Raw genomic sequence first — 19,950 nt, forward strand, 5'->3', positions numbered from 1 at the left:
CCCCCCAAAATTAGAGGGAACATTGACCCTGCGTCATGCCTGTAAATAGTTATGTGTTTCGAAAGGTGTGGGAGGTGGGGAATTACTCTTGTTTTGTAAAGTTTTGGTTCCATCTCTATACAGGGTCTTGAGAAGAACTGGAAGCTTCACCAGGAGAATGCGGAGTACTTGCACAAAGGGTTGCAGGACCTGGGTTTAAAACTTTTTGTAAAGGACAAGGTAAGGAATAGCACTGCAGTAGGAAACTAGCTGGGCTAGTGCCAGGTCACAGTAAAACCTTATGCATTATTCATTGTTGGCGTTGACAGGCTGCGTGTTCAAGCACTAGTACCCTCTCTAGCTTAAGGTAGTATTGTGGCGTACCGATCACAGAAAGGACACAATCCGCTTTTCGGTCCGTAAACTATAAATCAGGCGTCATGCCTTTAAGAAGGATCACACCTTTAAGAAACTCGATCTGCAACATAGTTAAGCCCAGAGCGGGGGAGGGGCAGTCGAAGCTGTGGACTGATGAAAACCAGTCGGACTTGGTGTAGGCTCTGACGCCATTTTTGTGTTCAACATGCAGCCTCAACAATTAAACCTTTTCTGTTGAACCTCTCCGAGTTCAGTATTTTTTGCTAGGAGTACGTAGACTTCTACATTGGTGACCCCGACGCTCAGGACGACTCCTAAGCGTAACCATGGCTGACACAAACGCAGTTTCTGTGAAGCTGCCGGAGTTCTGGGAGAACCTGGCCACCGCCTGGTTCCTTCAAGCCGAATCGCAATTCCGACTCGGCGGCATCACCGCCGACGCAACGATGTACGACTACCTCCTCGCCTCCCTGGGCAGCTCCACAATCACGAAAGTCTGGACAACGCCACAAAACCCTCCGGAGGAAGGCAAGTACGCACATCTCAACGCCGCGCTCCTTAAAAAATTCACAGCCTCCCAATTCGTGCGCAACTGCCACCTCCTCGACCTCCCGGGCCTCGGTGACTCCACGCCGTCAGACTTGCTCTCTCACATGCTTGCTCTGACCGACGAGAAACCGCCCGGCTCCCTCTTCCGCATGCTCTTTATCAGCCAACTACCCCCCAGCATCCGCCCGGCGATCGTGGCGTCCAGCCTCACGGACCTCGAGGACCTGGCCGACGAAGCCGATAAGCTCCTGTCCGCCGGCTCCAACCACACCGTTACCCCCGACCTGGCCTCCGCAGCGTCGGCACGCGCTCCACCCTCTATCGCGTGGCCACACAGCTCGGCCACGAGGCCCCCCAGGCCCCCACGTCCCCCAAGCCCTCCGACCCAGGGCTACTGCTACTTCCATACCCGGTTCGGCGCACGGGCACGCTGCTGCAGCCATCCCTGCACGTTTCCAACCGCCCCCACACCGGCCTACATGATGGCCGTGGGGCAAGCAGGCGTGCTGCTGTACGTTACGGACAGCGCCTCTGGATGCCGTTTCCTATGCGACACGGGCGCGCAGCGCAGCATCATCCCTGCGTCCGCCCTCGAGATCCAGCGAGGCGGCCGTGGCCCTGCGCTGGCTGCCGCCAACGGCACCGACATCCGGACGTACGGCACCTGCACCGTCACCATCGACCTCGCAGGCCGCCGCTACCACTGGGAGTTTATCACCGCCAAGGTGCTCTCCCCGCTCCTCGGTGCGGATTTCCTGTGCGCCCACGGCCTGTTGGTCGACATGCCTCGGCGCCGCCTCGTGGACATGAACACCATGTCACCTATCCCGGGCGCCATGGCCCCCCCCAACCCGCCGAAATGGCGTGGCAGTGCCGCGCCCGCTCAACGGACGACTACTCAGCACTCCTGGCTGAGTTCCCAGCCCTCACCAACCCGACCTTCTCCGCGAAAGTTGCTAAGCATGGGGTAGAACACTTCATCCCCACCACAGGCCCACCAGTGTATGCCCACGCCCGCAGGCTGGACCCGGCCAAGCTGGAGATCGCGCGGGCCGAGTTCGCCACAATGGAACAGCTCGGCATCATCCGCCGCTCCAACAGCCCCTGGGCCTCCCCACTCCACATCGTCACCAAACCCGACGGGGGATGGCGCCCCTGTGGGGACTACCGGCGCCTAAACAACGCCACCACGCCAGATCGGTACCCCATACCGCACATTCAAGACTTCTCGGCTAGACTGGCTGGCCGCTCAGTCTTCTCCAAAGTCGACCTGGTGCGCGGTTACCATCAGGTGCCAGTCCACCCCACGGACGTTCCCAAGACGGCCATAATCACCCCTTTTGGGCTATTCGAGTTCCTCCGAATGCCCTTCGGCCTCAAAAACGTGGCCCAGGCCTTCCAGCGGCTCATGGACTCGGTCCTCCGGGACCTGAAGTTCCTCTTTGCCTACCTGGATGACATCCTGGTAGCTAGTTCCTCCAAGCAGGAACACAGCGAGCACCTCTGCACCCTGTTCCAGCGGCTCAGTGAGCACGGGCTCATCATCAGCCCAGCCAAGTGCCAATTCGGCCTCAGCAGGATCGAATTCCTCGGCCACCACATCACGCAGGACGGAGCCATTCCCCTGCCCGCCAAGGTGCAAGCCGTCCAGCAGTTCCCCCGGCCTACCACCATCAAAGGCCTCCAGGAGTTCTTGGGGATGATCAACTTTTACAACCGCTTCATTCCCGGAGCGGCCTCCCTCATGCGGCCCCTATACGAAGCCCTCCGGGGTAAGAAAGACAGAATGGCGATCGAGTGGTCGGCGGACATGTTGACCGCCTTCGACTCGACCAAAAAGGTGCTCGCCAACGCCACCATGCTCGCTCACCCACAGCCCAACGCCAGGGTGGCCCTCACCACGGACGCCTCCGACCACACGGTCGGCGCCGTGTTCGACAGTGGGTCGACGGGGCCTGGCAACCGCTGGCCTTTTTCAGCCGCCAACTGCGCCCCCCGGAGGCCAAATACAGCGCCTTTGACCGCGAGCTCCTTGCACTGTACCTGGCAGTCCGTCATTTTAGATTTCTTCTGGAGGGCCGCCCCTTCACTGCGTTTGTCAACCACAAACCCCTGACATTCGCGATGGCAAAATCTGCGGACCCGTGATCAGCCAGGCAACAACGCCAGCTCGCCGCAGTGTCCGAATTCATCACGGACATCCGGCACGTCTCCGGTCGAGACAACGTGGTGGCCGACTGCCTATCCCGCCCCGCCGTCCACGGCGCTCACCTGGCAGTGGACTATGCTCAACTGGCAGCGGAGCAACGCACCGACCCCGATCTGCTCTCCGCGCCCACAACCCTCCCAGGGCTGCGACTGACCGACGTCGCCTGCAGCCCGTCCGCCGTCACAGTCAAATGCGACACCTCCTTGGCGCAACCCCGCCCCGTAGTCCCGGCGTCCTGGCGAAAACGGGTGTTCGACATCGTCCACGGCCTTTCACACCCCGGCACCCGCACGTCCATTAGACTGGTGGCCAACCGATTTGTCTGGCGCGGCCTGCGCAAAGATGTGCGCGTCTGGTCCAGATCCTGCATAGCTTGCCAGCGTGCCAAAATCCACCAGCACGTCAAAGCCCCACTCGAGGAGTTCACCGTGCCAGAAAGAAGGTTTGACCACGTCCACATCGACCTCGTCGGCCCCCTGCTGCCATCACAAGGTCACACGCACCTGCTGACAATCGTGGACCGTACCACCCGCTGGCCCGAGGCCATTCCACTGACGTCCACCACCACCGCCGACATCGCGAGGGCGTTCATCGGGACCTGGGTCGCTCGGTTCAGCATCCCCTCCGACATGACGTCGGATAGAGGACCGCAGTTCACCTCTGATCTGTGGGCCGCCATCGCCCGAAACCTCGGGGTGCCGTTCACCGCACCACAGCTTACCACCCCCAAGCCAACGGACTGTGCGAGCGATTCCACAGGTCCATGAAGGCGACCCTCCGCGCTAGCCTCGAGGACGAGGCTTGGATCGACCGCCTCCCGTGGGTGCTACTTGGCCTACGCTCCGCGGTCAAGGAAGACCTGAAAGCCTCGGCGGCGGAACTCGTGTACGGCCAGCCACTGTGCGTACCCGGAGAGTTCCTGCCCACCGCCACGACCTCCTGGTCGGCTGACCAGCAACGCCGCGCTTTCGCCAACCGAGCACAACAGTTCGCTCCGGTACCCACCGGCCGGCACGGCGAACCAGCAACCCGCGTACCACCTAGCCTGCACATGGCCAAATTTGTTTTCGTGCGCCATGACGCCCACCGAGGACCTCTACGGCCCCCATACGACGGACCCTACAAGGTACTCCAGACGGGGAACAAGTTCTTCCTCCTCCAAGTGGGCGGCAGAACTGACAAGGTGTCGGTCGAGCGGCTCAAGCTGGCGCACCTAGAGCCCGATGAACCCGTTCAAGTGGGCCAACCCCCACCGCGGGGCAGACCGCCTAAGAGCCCGACGCGTCCAACCGCCCCGCTCCCGACACCAACCGCCAAGAGCCGTTCCGGCCGTGCCATCAAGCCGCCACGCCGGTTCGTACACTCCCTACTAGCGGATTCTGGGGGGAGCTGTGTGGCGTACCGATCACAGAAAGGACACAATCCGCTTTTCGGTCCGTAGACTATAAATCAGGCGTCATGCCTTTAAGAAGGATCACACCTTTAAGAAACTCGATCTGCAACATAGTTAAGCCCAGAGCGGGGGAGGGGCAGTCGAAGCTGTGGACTGATGAAAACCAGTCGGACTTGGTGTTGGCTCTGATGCCATTTTTGTGTTCAACATGTAGTCTCAACAATTAAACCTTTTCTGTTGAACCTCTCCGAGTTCAGTATATTTTGTTAGGAGTACGTAGACTCCTACAGTATCTCTCACTACAGAGGAAGCAGACATGGCAATGTTCCTGGGTGCTTCAGGGTGAGCATACTATGATTTGAGGGAGGTGGTCAGGGAGCAAATGGTCTCAAGAGATAATGCAATTGTCCCTTTGCTGGGCAAGCAGCATTCTTCAAAGTACTTAAACTCCTGTAAGACCTTTGAATTGGGAGCAGCTGAATGGAATTCACATTAAGAATCAAAATCCTCCCTTATGCCAGTTATAGTTCACATGGAGATGGATCAAGCTCAGTCACAGTGGCCAAGTCCCCTGATCATTATCCAAGGCCTATGTCATGTCTCTTTTGTCTACTGAAGATAAGTATCGTTCCTTGAGCATTCATTAATGACTTGTTCACATCCAACATTGTCAGAACACCCATAGCAGTGTCAGAGGTGGTGATGCTGATCGTGCTTATGCACTCCCCATTAACATTCTGCCTCACCGCTAATTGGGGGAACGAGAGAACAGGAAGCTTATTTGCACACACAAAAGCCAGATTGCAGCATGAAGAAAAGAAATAAAAACAGAAAAAGCTGTAGATACTCAGCAGGTCAGGCAGCGTCTGTAATGAGAGAAACAGAGTTAACATTTCTGGTGCTGCCTGGCCTGCTGAGTATCTCCAGCTTTTTCTGTTTTTATTTCAGATTTCCAGCATCTGCAGTATTTTCTTTTTGATGAAGAAAAGAAAGCCTTGTTGTGAGGTTGATGATGTCCTTGGCCTTGAGACATGAGGGCAGTAACTGATGGTCACTGCGAAGGTTCCAACAATTTTGATTTTGGAATGGACCCAGGCTGCCAATCCCTTTATAGTTCGGCGACCAGCCATCCAGTTTCCAATTGGACAATCTGGTTATAGGAGAGGGCGCATGGTAATTTATACTACTGAGTTTAAAAATACCACCCTGTGCACGTGGACCAGTTTTACAAATTCACCAGCAGACTTTTTAAATGCTTTGCCACTGTCTGGTTTTGGACTGGGAAAAAGATGGTCAGCATACTTCCAGTAACATCCTTATAACCACAGGTTTTCAAACTGCAGTCCGCAGGATTTCTGCAGTAGTCTACCTTCTAATGAAAAAGTGCTTTCTGATTTCACTCCTTAATGGCCTAGCTCTAATTTTAAGATTGTGCCCCCTACAAGGCTCTGTACAACTGAAACATCACTTTCTTACGTTTGTATTCCAGCCACCTTGAGATAAATGCCAACATTACATAGAATTTTACAGTACAGAAACAGTCCATTCAGCTCAACTAGTCTATGCCGGTGTTTATGCTCCACACGAGCCTCCTCCCATCCTACTTCATCTACCCCTATCAACATATCCTTCTATTCCTTTCTCCCTCATGTACTTATCTAGTTTTTGCTTAAATGCATCTATGCTATTCGCCTCCATGTGGTAGCGATTTAACCTTTTTGATTACTTTTTTTTACCTGTGCACTAACTTTTAGTGACTTGTGTACCTGGGCACCCAAATATCTTTGCTCCTCCACAGTTCCTAGTCTCTCACCATTAAGATTCTGATTTATCTTTCTTGGATCCAAAATGGATGACCTCACACTTCCCCTCATTGAACTCTATCTGCCCACTCACTTAATCTGTCTATGTCCCTTTGTGACTTCCTTGCTTCCATCTACACAACTTACTGTGCCAACTAAGTTAGTGTCATTTGTAAATTTGAATATACAACTCCATGTCTTCATCCAAGCCATTGAAATATATGGCAAAATGCTGAGAGCATTGTAACACCATTTATGGGAATGGGGGTGAAAAATAAAACTGATGAACTACATCTCATCTTGTGCTATGCAGCATAGATGAGCTCACAGCCGAGTGTCCGGTCCTGAAGGTAAACACTGCATTGAAGTAAATGGGGAGTGACAACCAAGGAGGAAAAACATAAAAATATTTTGTCTTTCACTCTTCAGGCCTTGAGACTCCCCACAGTTACAACAATTGCGGTGCCAGAAGGCTACGAGTGGAAAGACATCACTGACTTCATTATGAAGAACTATCAGATCGAGATCACTGGGGGACTGGGGCCTACTATTGGCATGGTACGTGAAGGCAGCTGGGGTTGGGGGTTGGGGGTGGTGATGCAGGGAAGGGTCACCTATTATATTGAATGAGGACATGTACCAATGTTAGCATTATTACTTTACCTGTACACTTTGCAGGAACAATTTCACTGCGACATGGAACTGGTTGTCTACACATGCAGCTGTTGTAAATTATGTGTTAATATACCTGGAAGTGCATTAAGAGAGTAGTCAGATCTTCATTACATGGAGGCATGGAGCACAGCCAAGGCTCTGGTAAAGAGGCTAAGGGGAGAGAGTTAGGATGTGATTTTCTGTCTTAAAGGGATACAGTCCTCATGAAAGATTGTTTGGTGAACCTTTTACATTTGTTTACAAACACTCACCTGCATTACTTGAATTCATTCCGCCCAAACAGAAAAAGAACTGTCAAATGCCTGCAGACTGCTTATACCATACTCTGCCTGGGATTCCTCACAAGGCAAGTTCCTAATCTTGGCTGGGTAACTGTGGGGAAATGACTGTGTATACCTCACATGGAGGTCACTTCAGCAGTCCCACAGGCAGTCAATTATAAGCAACATTAGCAGATGACTACCAGAAACTCCCTGCAGGAAGATAAAACAGAGAGAAATGCTTCAAAAATATTAAGCTTGCACAGAAAATGCTAACATAGCTTTATGTTTTAGGTCAGGTAGTTGGAATGAGTTTAGCCCTTGTGGGGCCTGTGTGTGACGACCTATAGGGAAATTCCTTGCTCCTGCCCTTCTAGTAGGGAGCCACACTGATGCAGGTGTTAACATTCAACTGTTAGTCAACCTCCTTCCTTCTATAGTTCACAACAATATGTTTCGAGTAAGCACAAAACATTTGATGGTGGAGTATATGGAACAGACTTTATTGATATCCAGTATAGGTGATCGGCCCAACTAGACACAGAGGGCAGGATTTTCATTGGGTCATGGAGGCGGGTTTGGAGGCATGTGGGGGGTTAAAAATCGCGAAATCGGGGGCACGAACCCATCCTGCCCCCAACCCGCCTCCATGCCAGTTTCAAAGGAGGCGGATACCCGACCTGTGCTGGGAGCCGCCTCCCCGAGGCGGGAAGGGGATTATTGCCAATTAACTGCCTGTTAACAGGCAGTTTTTGGCCTAATCCCTATTATTCCTGAAGTGTGGGATTCCTGACGGCTCCAAACCACGCCAAGTTAGCGAGGCGAACCGTCGGGCTGAAGGACTTGGAGGGTTCGAGATGTCCGATGTTCAGGTGAGTGATGGGTGCATGAGTGCAGAGGTAAGTGTGTTTGATGTGTGTAAAGTGTTTAAAGAAGTTTTACTTACATTTACTTACCTTTACAGCCTTCCTTCCTTCAGGTCTCGGGAGTCCCTCATCTCATCGGCACAGAAAGCAGAATGGCCGCGAGCTGTCAAAAGTTGCAGCATTCAGCTTTCTGTTCTGGAGAGATCTCTAATCAGCCTGAGGAAGGAATTAACTTAGAGTACAGATTGTCAGTGTTTGACAGCTTCAAACAGCTGTCAAACGCTGATATTTCATCTGTCAAAAACTCTTGACAGATGAAATGTCAATCTGTGATGTCACCTGTTGCCGGGTGGCCCATAATTGGCCTGCTGAGCCCACTGGGCGGGCTCAACAAGGTCAATCAAGTGAAAATCGAGTGGGTTGGCCACAACTCGATGGAGACGGGACTACAACCCCAAAAGTTGTAGTCCCGCCTCCTACACGCCTCCAGTATCAAAATCCAGCTCAGAGAGTGGGTTTTGGGTTCTGGTTTTATCTTTTGAGCCTTCTGAAGAATTATTGAAAATCAATGCTCCTTTATACACCATATATTTTGCCTGCATCAAAGGTACATGTCACAGATAAGACCTCATGATGCAGCTGTTCCTGAATCTGTTGAAAACAGTCTATTTACATAAACAGTTGTAATTGTTTAATCCAAAGCTACTTTATTCAAACAAGACTTTCTGACATAACTGTTCGCGAATCCTTTGAAGAGTAGGCTTTTTAACTGTTATCTTTCTATACTGTAGTTATTAGATCTCTCTATCTATGTTTATTGCACTAGCCACCAAAGTTATGCTTTAATCACCCATAGTTGATGACATTACTGTCACTTATTTCCTTGCACAAGCATTTCTTGTATATAATAGGCACTAAAAGCAGAAGACAAGCTATGGTTTCTTCTCATGACACTTCAAAGCCATCCTGTTTCTATTGTAAAGTATGTTGCTCCAAGATACAAGGAAGTTCAATTATTAACCCTTAACTCCCCAAGATGTCCAACATACAACTCTTCAAGATGTCCAACGGTAGGTTGGAGATAGGGCTACAGCACTCTTTCATAAAGGTTGTGCTCTCTCCAAGTGCCACGCCTGCATCTCCGCTTGGAACCTGGGATCGATGGATTTACCCTAATATTTCTAAGCTATCCACGACTAAACAAATCTATTTTCTGGCCTTTAGGTTTTGCGGATTGGATTAATGGGCATCAATTGTACACAAGCCAACGCGGATCTTGTGCTCCGAGCTCTGAAGGATGCCCTTGAGCACTGTAAGAAAAGCAAGCACTGAGCAAAGGCCAGAAGCACTGAATGACTCTGGGACCTAACAACCAGATGACTGAACAGAAAACTAATCGTTGAAGAACAGGCATTGCGTTATTTTAGTCTTTGCTACAATAAAACAGAACCTGCTTCTAACTGTACCAAACCCTAGCAATCACCATACAGAACCCAAAAGGCTAACCATTTGGTTTATACAAAACTCCGCAGTATCTATCACCATATAGAGTTCCAGAGGGTTCTATAAGGTTTTGGCAAAGAGAACCTTAAATCCAATCTTTTCCGAATTTGAGACATAACTTTTTGTGGATGGAAGGGGTTGGAGGGTTGGTATGTTCCTTGAATACTGTACTGGGATAAGCCATTAATCATGATTCCCTTTTTGGCCTAGAAAACTTAAACACACTGAGAAACGTAATCACTTTTTTCTTTACCTCAGAGACATTGAGATTGCCTTCAGCACAGTCCCCTGATCGGTTTGGGTGGCAGAGGACGAGGGAGTGAGAATGGATCTGGGCTGTGGGCCATGGATTATTTCCACTATTACACAATGACATAAATTATGGAAGTGCCTCCAAAACCCCACCCCTCCAGACAGGCCAGTGAAGTTACTGTGGTTATGTGACTGAAACAGGAGGGGAACCTAATGGTAGGGACTCTGCTTTTTGGATACTCTGATATATTAAGTTATTGTGAAGGTGGTACCCTCAATCTATTAAATACAACTGTTATGCGTTGTATCAAGCCAATATATTCAGTTACAAGAACAGAGTGAAATTTAACAGACAATAGGTAATTACTGAATAAACACTAAATTCAGTGCTATTGTTGCTTTCTTGAATTCAGTTGTTAAATTGGTATTTAAAACATCACAAACATTCCACTGATGATATGACATCAATTACACATTCAAATATATTATAATAACAACAACTTGTATTTATATAGTGCCTTTAACACAGTAAAACGTCCCAAGGCGCTGCACAGGAGTATTTTAAGACAAATAAATTGACACCGAGCCACATAAGGATAAATTAGGACAGGTGACCAAAAGCTTGGTCAAAGAGGTAGGTTTTAAGGAGCATCTTAAAGGAGGAAAGAGATGTAGTGAGGCAGAGAGGTTCAGGCAGGGAATTCCAGAGCTTAGGGCCTAGACAACAGAAGGCACGGCCACCAATGGTTGAGCGATTATAATCAGGGATGCTCAAGAGGGCAGAATTAGAGGAGTGCAGCTATCTCGGGGTGGGGGGGAGTTGTGGGGCTAAAGGAGATTACAGAGATAGGAAGGGGTGAGGACAATTAGAACCATAAACTGCCCCTTGTTTCCCCATCCATCCTCCAATACTTGAGGTTTCTAAGCTAGGCTGATACTCCAGGACAGCAGTGAGGGAGTGCTGCTGCATCTCCAGCCCCCTGCAAAGGGGTCCAGAAAGGGTTGGCACCCACTGCCTGGATGCTGTTGGCTGCAGGACGTATCTACAAAATAAACCCTCCAAACTCACAAAGCCACCCATCAAATAACCATTCTGATTTTGTGCATCACGGGTTGGATCAAGAATACAATCTTGTACTTCAGAACTCATCTTTTTGAGAATGATGTACAGCTCTAGTCTACTGGTGGCCTATGATACCCTGAATGTGAGTATGAATTGGACAGCGGGTTGACTATTTTTGGTGCCAAGAGTGCAAAGCCAATAATTCTGCCAAGAAAGCTCAACCGTGATGTTGGTCATCTAGTTTAGGCTTTAAGTCAAAAATTCAGTTGCTTGGCTAGATGACCACATCTAGGCCTAGAAATTCAGTGCCCTTAGCACCGATTTTGCGGCGCTAGAGGGCCTAGCGCTGCAATTGGCGCCGGTTCCTAAATTGCCTGGGGCCCTTCCGCGGCGGTAGACCGGTAGCGCTGCGCCGGCACCGATGACGTCATCGGTGTGCGCAGCGTCCCGGTTGCCGTGGTAACCCGGCCCCAAGCCGAAATTCAGTTGCGCCCGCCTCGCCCGTGGCAGGCACAACTAAGACTCTGGCAACAGAGTCTTCCCCCAGTGTGCGCCGGCGCATAAAGGTGGAGCGGCGGCCGGCCGCGTTCCCGGCGGCCGCCTGCCCGCACCTCCCTTCCCGGACTCCTGCATTCCCCCCCCGCGGCCCTGATCAGTGTCTCATGCGAGCCCGGCACTTCCCCGAGGTGCCGGGCTCAGATGTCGGGTCAATCCGCTGGACAGTTGTCGGCTGCAGGCAGCTCCTCCTTAACAGGAGGAGGAGGCCTGCAGTTCCCCCGCCTGCCGCACCGCATCGGGTGCCGCAGCGGGGGATTAGCGCCGGGAAACCCAAGTTCACGCCCGTTTTGAGGCGCTAAAGGAGGGTTTTAGCGCCCGCCGCCGTCTGGGCCCGGCGCACCCGAATTTTCGTCGGGCGCTGCCGCATTACCGCTGGCGCAAACTTTCTGGCGCTACAGCCCTGGCAAGACCAGAACCCAATTTCTAGGCCCTAATCTATGGTAGGGTAACTGATGGGAAAGGTAAGTGGAAAACTGGCTGATAATTCTCAACAAAAATGCAGCCTGGGAATCTTCTCCCCAAAGCCAAATGTAGTAATCACTGTTAGCTGTACATCTTAACAGCAACCATAACAAACAAATCCATACTTTGAAATAGAACTATGCCCTTCCCCCAAAAAATCAAAATTAAACAATGGGGGCAAAATTGGGCCGTGCCCCATTTGGGGCGCTAACTTCACCCGAAAAAGTTAGCACCCGAAATTCACTGGTAGCACCCCAAGAGGGAGATGGGGTGCTACTGGAAGCGCCCTGCATCCCTCTTGGGGCACTGCGAGTGAATCCGCTGCGGCATGTCACACCACGGTACTGCAGGCCTTCCCTTATTAAAGGGGAGGGGCCTAGCTGGGCCGCCAGGAATCGGAGTGCTGGCAAAAGAGCCCAGCCCGGGCTCACGGAGCGCAGCCAGCACCCCGTGGGGGGCTTCACAGGAGGCCGGGGACAGGTGCTGGCAGGCGACCAGCACCTCCCCTTTAATTTGCGTAGCTCCGGCCGCAAGTACGCCCCCTTGACCCTGTCGGACATAGCGTCCGGCGGTAAATCAGTGGGTGCTACCGAAGATCGTGGCTGGGGCGTGAGCGAGGCACTGCACACGGTGATGACGGTTACCGCCACCGCTAACCTCCTGCTTAATTTTGCGGGAGGCGTTAGCGGTGCCGTGACAGGGCAGAGGTAGGCGGAGGTGTCGGAGAGTTGCCGTTCAGCTTCCGCACGGAAGAGGTCAGTTTGCCAAACAACAGCAGCACTACCCTTATCAGCAGGTTTAATGATAATGTTAGGGTTGGATCAGAGAGAACGGAATGCTGCAAGTTCAGAGGGAGGTAGGTTGGAGTGAGAGAGGGGTGCAGAGAAATTGAGATGGCCGATGTCATGTCGGCAGTTAGCAATGAAAAGATCTAGAGAGTGTAAGAGGCCAGAGGGAGGGGGCCAGGTAGAACGAGAATTTTGAAAGCAGGAGAAAGGATCAGCTGTGCGGGGGGAAGACTTCTGGCCAAAGAAGTGGGCACGGAGACAAAGGCGACGGAAGAAGAGCTCAGCATCGTGCTGAGCTCGAAATTCATGAGATGGGGGCGTAAGGGGATGAAGCTCAGGACTTTGCTGAGGACTGATCGTTCGGGTTCAGAGGGGGAAGGTCAGAGGGGATAGTGAAAACACGTGTAATGTATATACCTTTAAGGGGGGAACTATGTTTTACAGCTCATGTATACTGCAGTACCGGCAGTGACCACACCTGTATATAGCACTGAGTAGTAATCTGTACAGATCAGTTGCAGTGTGATCCACGTTGAGTGAACATCTGTTGTACCATTCTCCGCAGTCTGTGTCTTATTATACACGGACGCAACATTGGCGACGAGGCAGGTTCGAACCTACCTGCAACTCTGCATCACCTCCCGGGGATTCGTTCCTGGAGATCAGTGGATTGGAGGTCAAGGCCAGAGACACGGGCGTCGACCACGAGCAACCGCTCAGTCATCCAGCAGAGACTCGAGAATTGTGGGGAGGCTGCCGAGAGCCAGGCTTGGCTTTCCAGTCGAGGTGGTCCAGCGAAACGGGCTGGCAACAGGTAGTGCGCAGAACCTTCCCGGACAGCGGCGGGCTAGAGCCCGACCGAATGGCACAGCAAAGGGCCGAGCAGCGTCGACGGGGGAGAGAGAGGGCAGAGCGCACAGGCCGCAGCCGGTGTTCAGGGGCCGAGCAGCGTCGGAGAGAGAGACACGCAGAAACCCGCGAGGCGCCGCCATTGCCACGAGGACCGCCGAGAGCGGCATTGGCAGCAGCGCAGGGGAAGCGCGTGAAACCTACAGGGCGCCGCCATTGCCACGAGAACCGCCGGGAGCAGCGTTGGCAGCAGCGGGGGAGGAAGGAAAGTGCGGGAGACGCCATTTTAAGCCATTGGGAGACGCCATTTTAAACGACACCCAAAATGCCGAAGAGTGGCAGTATCACCGCATTTGACAATGAAGTCGAAGATTGGACTACATATGTCGAATGAATAGAGGTGTACTGCAAGGCAAATGAGGTGCCAGATGACAAGAAAGCGTCGGTATTGTTAAATTTAATGGGTGCAAAGACGTATGGTTTATTACAAAATCTAGTAACCCCAACGAAGCCAATGGAAAAGAGTTTTGAAGACATAGTAACGATACTACAGGGACATTTAAACCCCACACCGCTGCTGATAGCAGAAAGATTCAAGTTTCACAAACGGAACCAGCATAAGGATGAAAGCAATGCTGATTATTTAACAGAACTGCGCAAACTATCGAAACACTGCCAGTTTGGAGCGGGACTGGCAGATACCTTAAGGGACATGTTTGTATGTGGGCTGTGTGTGGGCTTCAAAGTGAAGGAACCCAGAAACGGCTTTTATCTGAAAAGGACCTTACGCTGGAAAAGGCTTTCAGCATTGCGGTATCATATGAAGCAGCAGCACGGGGCGCTGCAGAGATACAACAGAGACCGCAAGAATATGGCACAAACGAAATGTCATATGGAACAGAGAAGTGCTATCGCTGCGGCAGAACAACACATGACCAGAATGATTGCTGGTTCAAAGACAAAGTGTGCAGACAGTGTGGAAAAGTAGGACACATAGCACGAGTCTGCAGGTTGGGAAAGAAAACCAGCAATAAGAAACCTACCAAAAGAAAGTACAAGAAGGTACATAAGATGACGGAGAATAGTTCAGATGAACAAAGGAGTGATAACGACTCCGAAAGCATGGAACTGAGTTGTCTGAAACTACATAATGTGATCACAACGGAGGATCACTGAACCATTTGGGTCACTCTAAAGTTATCAGGAGTCCAGGTAAAGATGGAATTGGACACAGGATCAGCCCTAACAGTCATAAACCGACGGGATTATGAGCGGCTATTCTCACACATACCCTTGAGAGACACAAAAATTATTTTGAAGACGTACACGGGGCAAAAAGTCTACCCCAAAGGAAAAATAAGGGTGACCGTTATATATAATGGTAAGGAAACACCAAAACTAGACCTGTATATATTGCAAGATGGAGGACCACCATTACTGGGACGTGAATGGATCCGGAAAATACAACTGGATTGGCATTCCATACAGGCACTGACTGTGGCTGACAAAAAGGATGACAACATCACACCTGGGCGACTGCCAAAGATCCTAACTGACGCGAAAGGAGTGTTCCAGCAAGGACTCGGAACACTAAAAGGCATGACAGCGATGATTAAAATTGAAGAAAACGCAAGCCCAAAATTTTTTAAGGCCAGACCGGTACCTTATGCGATCCGCCCAGCCGTCGAAGCAGAGGTGGAGAGTCTGGAACGTTCAGGTGTACTGTTCAAGGTAGACTGGAGCGAGTGGGCTACACCCATCGTCCCTGTGATGAAAAAGTCGTTGAGCAGCACGCCTGGGGAACCAAGGAAGGTTCGCATCTCTGGGGACTTTAAGGTAACAGTGAACCCGGTCCTTCACACCGTACAATATCCACTTCCGCGGATTGAAGATATTTTCGCCTCGCTATCTGGAGGGCAACGCTTCACTAAGATTGATCTGGCCCAGGCGTATCTGCAAATGGAGGTAGAAGAAGCATCAAAAAAAATACCTCACAATCAACACCCATAAAGGTCTCTACCAATACAACCGGCTGGTATTCGGGGTAGCATCAGCTCCGGCTATTTGGCAGAGGGCAATGGAACAAGTCCTGCAAGGGATCCCAGGGACACAGTGTTATTTGGACGACATCCTGGTCACGGGCGAAAATGACAGTGATCACCTTGCCAACCTGGAGCAGGTGCTCACTAGATTGCAGGAATATGGGCTCCGAGCTAACCGCCCCAAATGCGAGTTTTTTAGAAAACAGATCTCGTATTGTGGCCACGTTATCGATAAAAAGGGGTTACATAAGTCCCCAGAGAAGATTGAGGCAGTAGTCAAGGCTCCAGCACTGGAAAATGTGTCACAACTGAGGTCGTTCCTCAGGCTGGTAAACTACTACCATAAGTTCTTGCCAAATTTGTCTACAATACTACACCCACTGAACACCCTACTGCAAACAGGGGTGCCATGGAAGTGGAGTGACGAATGTAGACGAGCTTTCCAGAAGAGCAAAACACTAATCACATCGAAAGAGGTATTGGCCCATTACAACCCGGCATTACCAATTCGGTTGGCATGTGATACTTCACCCTACGGCATTGGAGCGGTGCTGTTGCACAAATTCTCGGACGGCTCAGAGAGGCCAATAGCCTTTGCCTCACGATCACTAACCTCAGCCGAGCGTAACTACGCCCAGATTGACAGGGAGGCCCTCAGCCTAGTGTGGGGAGTGAAAAAGTTCAATCACTATCTGCACGGGCAGAAATTCACCTTGCTGACTGATCACCAGCCTCTAGTCTCTATTTTTAATCCGAAGAAGGGCGTTCCGGTGATGACTGCGCAACGACTACAAAGATGGTCACATTTTCTAGGGGCGCACCACTATGAGATTGAATATAAGGGCACGAAACAGCATGGAAATGCTGATGGGCTATCACGCCTGCCACTGCCTACTGCGGAGGAAGCACCAGCAGTGGATCCTGTCGAAATATTCCATTCGACTATAGTTGAATACCTACCGGTAACTAACGCTTGTATCAAAAAGGAAACCCGAAATGACCCGACACTGTCTCGGGTATATGATTTGACGGTGAAGGGATGGCCAGCACATGGCGACTCACTGTTGCCAGCATTCTCGACAAGGAGAGAACAGCTGTCAGTGTGCCGGGGGACTTTGATGTGTGGATCCCGAGTGGTAATTCCACCCAAGTTAAGGGATAGAGTGCTCAATGAGCTTCATGAGGGTCATCTGGGAGGGTAAAAATGAAAAGCCTAGCCAGGGCTTATGTGTGGTGGCCGGGAATCGATAAACAAATCGAGGACCTGACCAAGAGCTGCTCAGGATGCCAGAAAGTCCAAAATGCACCACCACAGGCCCCTCTACGCCCATGGGAGTGGCCCTCATCTCCATGGCAATGGGTGCATATTGATTTTGCTGGTCCATTCATGGACTCAATGATTTTAATAGCCGTGGATGCGCACTCGAAATGGCCTGAGGTCATCAAAATGTCCTCCACCACCACGGAGAAAACTATTGCAGTCCTGCAGACCATTTTTGCCAGGAATGGCTTGCCAGAACAGATTTGCTCTGACAACGGACCACAGTTTGTGTCCGAAGAGTTCCGGAGGTTCTTGAAAAAGAATAGGGTAAGGCATTACACATCCGCCCCGTATCATCCAGCCACAAATGGATTGGCTGAGAGGTTCGTACTAACCTTTAAGAAGGCAATAAAGGCTATGTACAATGACAACATTCCACTGCAGCACAAGGTGGACAATTTCCTGTTCGCCTACCGGAATGCGACACATGCAGTCACCAACCAGGCCCCAGCCATGATGTTCTTTAACCGAAGGTTAAGATCTCGCCTGGATTTGCTCAGACCAAACGTACGAAGAGATGTTGAGAGTAAGCAATTCCAGCACATCCATGAGAAGCCAACAAGGAGCTTCAATGTAGGGCAACCAGTCTTGGCCCGCGACTACCGAACAGAAAAATGGCAGCCAGGAACGATATGCACACGGCAGGGCCCACTAATGTACACAGTAGACGTTGGGGAGAGCATCGTGAGATGCCATGCTGACCAGATCCTAGAGTCACAGGAACAAGTCAACCCCATGCCTTGCCCATACGTACCTGGTGATGAACCCGACGTACAGGTCGCATCTACCCCAGAAACAGTAGCATCAGAAGCTGATGAACCAACCGACGACAGGGGGCTAGAATCGCCTCCGCACCAAGAGCAAGACACTCGGGAAAGGCGCTATCCAGAAAGGATCAGGAAGCCTCCCCAAAGACTGAATATATAAATAGACTATTTTCAGCTAATGTTGCATGTTAAAAGTGTTAATTGTAATTAGTTTGATATTTAATTGTTAAATGAGTGTTATGGTACTGTTAATCTAAAAGGGGAGGAATTGTAATGTATATACCTTTAAGGGGGGAACTATGTTTTACAGCTCATGTATACTGCAGTACCGGCAGTGACCACACCTGTATATAGCACTGAGTAGTAATCTGTACAGATCAGTTGCAGTGTGAGCCACGTTGAGTAAACACCTGTTGTACCATTCTCCGCAATCTGTGTCTTATTATACACGGACGCAACAACATGGAGGGGGTGAGATTGGAAGAAGGGATGGGGTCAGAGGAAAGTGAAGGGGAAAAAGGTTCCGGAGGGGCGTTGGTGTACAAGAGTTGATGAAGCTTGCGATCCTTGACATCAGGAAGGAAGAAAAAAGTTTTTTGTTGAAGTGTCTGATGAGTCGAAGGATGAAATGGAACTATGGACCCGGACAGCTTTGAGATAGAGTGCGTCAGTGCTGCTGAAGAGAGAGGTTGAGAGTGTTCATGTGGCGGCGCATGGCGTTGAGCGTGGATCTCAAGATGCGACGAGAGCAGTAGTTCAAGGAACGCTGAATGTCTTGGAGATATTTGTAATCCTGGGTGGATCCAAAATACGAAGGGTGGAAGTTTAGTTGGAATCCACGTGGAATAAGTCGGAACCGGAGACAATTGCGGAGGAAAGAGATGTGGCTGTGAAACCGAGTCTTGGCAGATACCTGATCAAACACGAGAAGGGAAACTGAAAGCAATAAAGATGAACAAGGTTGAAGAGACAAACGGAAATCCCGTCAGAGAGAAGAGCAGAACTTCTTCAAGGTGGGCATTCCTAGAAGAGAGGTGGCAGTGAACCAAACACGAATACGATAGCAAAATACTGCAGATGCTGGAAATCTGAAATAACAACAGAAAACGCTGGAAAAACTCAGCAGCCCAGGCAGCATCCATGGAGAGAGGAACAGAGTTAACGTTTCAGGTCTGGGACCCTTCATCAGAACTGGAAAAATCAGGATATGTAACAGATATTAAGCAGGTGCAGAGACAGGAGAGGAGGAAGGAATTGAAGGAACATACTGTGCTTTTGTAAGAGGCAGGAAAGATAAAGGCCCAGAAATTCGGGTCCCAACGTGTGAGTACGCACGGGGTACTCACGCGTAGGCCCAACGAAAGTGCCGGTTTCGTGCATGCACTGCGCATGCGTGGGAAACCAGCACTTCCGTTCCCCTGAAAGAAGGGGTTCAGTGGTCGAACGCGTGCACCGGAGAGGCTGCGAGTGCACATTGAACTTACGTTTTTTTTTGCAGGTTTCTCCGCGAGGGTAAGTCTCCAGCAGTTACACTTTTAAAAAGCAGGCACAAGGCCTGCTTTTAACAAGGTAAGTGGTGAATTAATTAAAATGAAAACATTTTTTCCACAGGTTTATTATTTTTAAATACTTTAAAGAAAGATAAGTTTATTTTTAGCCCCATTAGAAAATGTAATTATTTTTTTCAAAAATGTAAATTATTGTTTAAAATCGTTATTTCATGTAATTTATAGTTTATTTTAAAAATGTGATTTAAAAAAAAAATTATTTGAGGTTTTAGTGATGTTTTGGGGCTTATAGTATTTATAGGTTTGACAGCTCTTCCTATCAAACTTATGAATGAAGCATTCCCTGCTACCATTGGCTCTCCATGGCCCACGTGATCCCGGGGATGCATCGAACTAACTGCGCCCCTGGGATACGCAAGCACTGCGCGCCCGCAGTTGGAGGAGGCCCAGGATCGGAATCCCACGTGGGCCCACAGCTCAACGGCCGGCGCACTAGGTAAGTGCAGGTCGGGGGCTTGCACCCGCGGGAAGCCCCGACCCGAATTTCTGGGCCATTATGTTGCAAATGGGAATGGCAAAATCATACAGCATGAAAAATGGGGGCAGGGGTTATAGTTTGAAATTGTTGAACTCAATGTTGAGACTAGAAGGCTTTAAAGTGCCTAATTGAAAGATGAGGTGCTGTTCCTCAAGCTTACGTTGAGCTACATTGGAACAATGTACAGG

The 19,950-nt window shown here is 50.4% G+C and overlaps 1 long non-coding RNA gene across 1 annotated transcript; it reads left to right on the forward strand.

Annotated features, from left to right (window-relative positions):
• The first annotated feature begins 105 nt into the window (after positions 1 to 105).
• LOC147116029 (uncharacterized) lies at positions 106 to 10,258 on the forward strand. The gene is made up of 3 exons (XR_015078731.1): positions 106 to 219; positions 6,740 to 6,868; positions 9,336 to 10,258. It is a non-coding gene; the product is annotated as an uncharacterized LOC147116029 (long non-coding RNA).
• The last annotated feature ends 9,692 nt before the right edge of the window (positions 10,259 to 19,950 follow it).

The sequence above is a fragment of the Somniosus microcephalus genome, chromosome 6 (genome assembly GCF_052327205.1).
Source record: "Somniosus microcephalus isolate GS21.2 chromosome 6, FLI_Smic_1.0, whole genome shotgun sequence".
NCBI lineage: Eukaryota > Metazoa > Chordata > Chondrichthyes > Squaliformes > Somniosidae > Somniosus > Somniosus microcephalus.